The sequence below is a fragment of the Cricetulus griseus genome (genome assembly GCF_003668045.3).
Source record: "Cricetulus griseus strain 17A/GY chromosome 1 unlocalized genomic scaffold, alternate assembly CriGri-PICRH-1.0 chr1_1, whole genome shotgun sequence".
NCBI classification, from domain to species: Eukaryota; Metazoa; Chordata; class Mammalia; order Rodentia; family Cricetidae; genus Cricetulus; species Cricetulus griseus.
Window position 1 is genome coordinate 251,905,453 of NW_023276807.1, and position 6,277 is coordinate 251,911,729.

At 41.1% G+C, this 6,277-nt stretch overlaps 1 pseudogene; it reads right to left on the minus strand.

Moving 5' to 3' along the window:
- Positions 1 to 209: 209 nt before the first annotated feature.
- On the minus strand, positions 210 to 305 carry LOC113833293 (annotated as a pseudogene).
- Positions 306 to 6,277: the final 5,972 nt, after the last annotated feature.

Consider the following 6,277-nt stretch of genomic DNA (forward strand, 5'->3'; position numbering starts at 1 on the left):
CATTTGTCTGTGCACCCGGAACATTGGCCCTCTCCACAATCACTGAACCAGGCAACCAGCCTTAGAGAACCTTTAGCACAGGCTTTTGTCTTTGCTCAGAAACTTAGTTTACCCTAGTTTTCCTCATCTCTTTCTCCCTTGCTCTCTGCCTCCCATAATCACTTTTATTAGATATTATGCCAATGACAATATGCCAATAATGTAAGTTTAAAAATGTGGGATATCTCTCAAATTGTCATGTCATCCTTGTGCCATGCTAACCTTGTGTCGTTCAGATAGAGCAGGTATGCTGCCCAAGAGAGCACACACTTGGACATTTCTGTAACACTGGTTATCCTCTATTCCTACAGATTCTCCAGTAAGCCTGGGGTAGAAACTGGGATACCAATGGCCACGTCCTGCTGACCATGTCTTGATAAACACTGGACTTCATTCCCCAGGTCTCAAGTGCCCAGACTGACATCTCTTCAACTGCCCAGACTGACATCTCTTCCCACCAATGTAATCAGGCAGTGCACTAATCACCAACCCCACATAGGAACACCAGCATGTGGACAATTCCATGTAAATGATTACTAAAGAGTAATCCATCTGGGTACAATGAAATTTCTGTTTTCTCTTGTGAAAGATGATCACAATATTTGATAAAGACTCTAGCCCTAGCCACTCAGTGAGTGCACATAAACCTCCAGGGAGTGTTCAGAAACATGCACTGAACAGAGACATATGCAGATGATCCTCAGGTAAATGTGGTAAACTCTTCCATTGTGTTTTGCTGGTGCATACTGTTCATAATGGATTTCACTGTGACATCCTCATACATGTATATAATGTATTCCAGTCATATTTCTCAGTGCCATTGCCCTCTCACCCCCTTGCCCACCCCTCCCGCTGATCCCCTTTCTCTCCAATAGTCCCCCTCCTTCTATGCTGTGTCTGCTTTAATGACCCAACATATTTCATTACAGTTTCATACTCAAGCATGGAGAGGAGCCTGTGTACAGGAGCACGGATTCTTTAGCCATGGCTAAGACACTGAAGAGAATGTCTTCCCTCGTCACCTGTTAACTGGCTACAGACCCTCAGGGAGGCATGAGGTAACACAGCCATCTCTAAACAAGAAAGTATATCTATAACATCTCGAGACTGAACTATACACATAATTTCCAGGGCTTTCAAGGTTCTCTTCTGTATATTTGCTTCAATGTTCCTTTGGTACATTTTAATATGTATGTATGTATGTATGTATGTATGTATGTATGTATGTATGTATGTATTTATGTGTGTATGTGTGTGTGACAAGGAATCAAAGGCAGTATTCACAACAATAATTTACTGTGCAGAGTGAGTATGACTCCATGCCTTGAACTCACAAGACACATAGTTAACAGTGTGGGTTAGGCATATGTGGTTTCTGTGCTTGAATCAGTCAAACAGCTGCAGTTATATGGAATCAGGCAAACTTTAGGGCACAGCTACAGCCCCAAGGAATCTGAGTTAAACAGAGAGTCTGTAGAATCACTTGCTCTGTTTTGGAAGTCATCACAGAGCAGCATCCGACTCTTTGGCTCTGTAAGATCCATGGCTCAGAGAAAGCCCCTGGCTTCTTCCCAAACCATCTACACAGAACTGTATTGGCGTTGTATGAGACAAATGGGGTGGCATAAGGAGCCTGGAAGGGAGGGAAGCATGAAGTCCAAATGTCTAACCACTTAACTACAGCACAGCTTTTATGTGAACAAATACCAATAATTCCAGTTTCATCTAAATGACTTCTAAAATAGTTGAACAGGCTTGACAATTCAGAAATAAAGAGATGCGAATGTAAGACTATGGAAAAGAGAAGGGGGCATCAGTCTACCAGCCTTGTGGAGGGTCTTCCTAAAGGGTTGGAAAATGGCCACTCTCAGGCCAATCACTCAAAATCGATAATTCGTGACCAATATTATGCTTCTACATTATAAATAACAGAGTTGTATAGTCAAAATGAAATATAAAGGCTGGAGAGATGGCTCAGCGGTTAAGAGGGATGGCTGTTCTTCCAGGGCCCAGGTTCAATTCCCACCACCCACATGGCAGTTCACAACCATCTGTAACTCTAGTCCCAGGGAATACAATGTCCTCCTCTAGCCTTCATGATGACGGCGGGTACATAGACATATGAGCAGGCAAAACACCCAGACAAATGAAATAAAAACCAACAATAATAAGTAATACAGAAACACAGAAGGATAACTAGTCCCTTCTCACATGGCAGCCTGAGTGAGGACAGGCCAAGTGTCCACACATGGGCATTCACGTGCATGGCGCCTCCCCCCATCAAGACTGTTCTTTCATGTCTTCACCATGTCTGTCTACACTTTTGCCAGCAAGACTCAACTCCATTTCTACTGAAATGGAGTGCCAATACTAACTCATGCCAGAAGTATTCTATGCCACTAAACAGTGGGCTAATCTACTCATAGTCCTGTGGAAAATCCTAATGTGTATGCACCAGCACTTAAAATGTGTAGGTGGTTAAGCCCCATTCAGATTGTGGCTTAGGGTTCCGGGCTTGAGTTGCAAGCCCTCAGTGGCCATTGTGCACACCTAGGCTTCCAGGCAGTGATTTCATTATCTTCTCAATTTGTCCTATACAGCATCCAGCATCACACTCCTAATAACCTGCTCTCTGCTCGGTGAACTCATGCAAATACTAGATACTAACACACTAAGAAGCAGCCTGAATTCCATGAAGGACATCACATCAAAAGGCAGTCCATGCTGCCATTTTTCCCTTTACACTACAAACTCAGAAGTCAGGAGAAATACTTCTGAGCTCCCAACAAACTAGACGAGCTCAAGCATTTTCAGCAAATTAATCAATAGATAGCATGATTTCAACAGGCATTTCTCAGGAAATACAATCAAGGGAATGACCTTTCAAAGTCTAAAATTAAAAAAAAAATCATTCTGTGACGCTGTCGCTTAGTGTCTTTCTAGCATTTGTCAAGCAGTGGTTTAGTACCACAGAAAAGTATCATTTTAAGATAGAACGCAGCTGGTACTGACACAGAGTACTATGTGACCCTGAACTTACATGACCATTGCTAATGACAGATGCCATCCTAATTACTGTGATTACAGCAAAAAGACTAAGGGTATTCTATGAGATCTTATAAATGGCCAAGGAAATAGAAGCAAGCACACACCATATTCTTTTTTCACCTTCTAATATTCTTACTGAGAAGTTAATATGAAGATGGCTCCTGGATAAACTATAGAACTCCTCCAAGTCAGACTCGTGACTAACAACACATTCCACTTCTGAGGCTTGGTTAATAAATTAAACTGAAACCAAGCTAAAAAGAGTTAATGGACACAAGACAGAATTGAGCTCAATTAACTACTAAATTACCAGGTAGTGACTGCACATAAGACTCACTAAAAGTGCAGGGAGAGAAAGATCAATGGAAGTGCTGTGTGGGAGGTGTCTGTGTTAGAACTTGCCATCTAAAAGACTGCAATAAAAGAACAGAGGATAGACAGGACATTGCAAGCTGACAGAATGGTCAGCATGTGTTATAATTACATATAGAAACTCTCTGCAAAACTCCTTTCACTGCCTATGAGCTTTGTGAGCTGAGTACTATTATCAGCTCCATTTCCAGTAGAAGAAATTTAGGCATAAGTATTAAATAGCTTCCTCATGACATAAATACGACCTTACTTTCTTCACATTAGCAAACTTAGAGAATTGTAACCTACAAAAATCTTTTGAAAAGTGAAGATACATAGCTATAGATTACATTAAAATATTTACCCATATTCACTATAGAAACAACAGAATCAAACCTGATCAATTTAAGCACACAGAGAGAGATGTGTGTGTGTGTGTGTGTGTGTGTGTGTGTGTGTGTGTGTGTGTGTGTGTGTGTGTGTTCACAAATTCTTTTGGTATTTCAGAGAATGAAAAATAAATACTATACATCTAGGAACGACATGACTTCCCTCCCGGAGTGGCTTTGTGAAATACGGTCCCGTGTTAAGTATCATGCATATCAACTGCATGTGTTCCAGCTCGACTCTGCATCTGTTCCTGTGCCTGGAGTGAAATGTGTACCATATTCAATTCCCCCTCTCTGTGCTGTTGTTATCCATTCACCCAGTCTTGCACACACTATGGTGCTTCATTATTGTGCTCATTTAAACAGGTCAAATGGAAAAGTTGTTAAGTTTTTAATTATGTGCATGTTGCAGGAGTAGAGGTATGGGTATAGTGCACACAGGGCCCAGAAGAGGACTCCAGAGCCCCTGGAATTGCATGGGTTATGAGCTGACAAGGAGGCTATTGGGAACTTGGGACTTCTGGAAGAGCAGTATGCACTCTTAACTGCAATACAATCTCCCTAGCCTCAAAAGCTGTTTAAGCATTTGTTTTTACTTTAATAATATTTATCATTTCATGTGCACATTTCCTTGTCTAAATCCAAATTCCTTTTCCTTTAAATTGTGTGTGTGTGTGTGTGTGTGTGTGTGTGTGTGTGTGTGTGTGTGTGTATGCAGGTTTGCGCACATGAGTGCTGCAGTGCCCCTGGAAGCCAGAAGAGGGCATCAGATGCCGGAGATACAGTTACATGGGTACTGGAAACCAAATTTTGGTTGCTGGCAAGAGCAGTATATTTCCCAAGGCCCCGAAATTCCCTTCTAACATCCATTTTTTTTTCTGCTTGAAGAAGTTTCTGTTCTAAATGGCATTCAGTAAGTTTGATTTCTATTCCTTCATATAAATGTGGTTTATTTCCCTACTTGGTATTCTTTTTGTCCCTTTTTGTTTCATTATGGATGTGCAGGGCACACCCTTGCACTCCGCATCTTCCTGCCTCCACTCCCTGTGATGGGATCACAGGCATGCACTGCCACACTCGTCCTTCCAATGCCTCATTTTAGGAATTCCCTTACTTGTTTGCAGCAATTGCACAGTGTGTCCCCTGTGATTTCATATGCTTGGGTTTCTCTTAACTTTTTGACATTTATGGGCTTATAGTTTCCACTGTATTTGAACAGTGTTTTTGTTGTTGTTAGTTTTATTTGAGAACTTCATGTTATTCCTTAACGGAGGCTGTATTTTGTTTTTAATATTTAGTCCTCTGTAAGTTTCATTTTAGATAGTTTCTTTTGCTATGTATATATAGTCTATATTCTTTTTAGATACAGTATGTTATGTTTAAAATTTAGATTTTTTCATTTTGAGTAACTTAAATTATTTTTTTGATTTCCTTTTTTCATCTTAAAATATTCTTATTTTCCTTAAAATCTTTGAACATATTTATGAGATGATACAAATGTTTCAAGGTCCCGGACAGTGAAGGTTACTACTGCAAATTTTAGATAAGTCTTGATCCAAGTTTGCATTTGGGGTGTCTATCTGGGTTTGTCCTTCTTTGTATTATGTAACAATTTTGACTGGATGCTAACATTGTCATCTTTAATTTATTTAGTGCTACAGTTTAGTGACTTCCTGTGGAGTGGTTTTTGTTCTGGAACAGGGCTGAAGAACATTCAGACCAGTTTGGTCATTCCGAGGCGGATTCCAGATCATGATAGACACAAAACCGGATGGATCAAGGAGTAGGCAGCCCCCATCCAACATTAAGCTGGATGTCTCTGGGCTCTCCTGGGACACATGTTTGCAGGAGGGCTCTCCACTTTGGTTTGTATAGACATGTATGCTCCAAGCATCATTTGGTTCTGGACTTCTAGATGGTAGATGTGTGCCTTTCTTCTCCATCAGAAAGCTAATAATCCAGTCAAAATCTTTGAGGACCACCATGAAGACACTCTGCGACAACTCCACCTCCTCTGCTATTCTTCCCCTCAAAACAGCTGTCCTGACCTCTCCAAGTTCCATTCTATGCTTAACATGGAGACGATGCATGCCCTGCTGAGAAATATAGCCCTGCTTTCCAGTCCTAATGCTACCTTTAGTCCCAGGGATGTGACAACACAGCTCCTCTGGTTTTGCTCTTCTCCTTTACATAGGTGAAAAATAGGATTCCTGTGTTTGGTTGTCTCAGTGTTTGTGTTCAGAAGTCAATTCCCACAGCAGCTAATCTTTCCTAGTCAGAAGTACAATTTCTCCAACTGTATCAGTGGCAAATGTCAGCTCAAGAAAACTTATCTAGACAGAGAGAAATACATACTTCACAGTATAAATATGGCTACAGCTTCTGCCAGAACAAGCAAACTGGACCACGAGCTTACACAAGCTCCAAATTCTGGGAAGGTTAATTTGCCT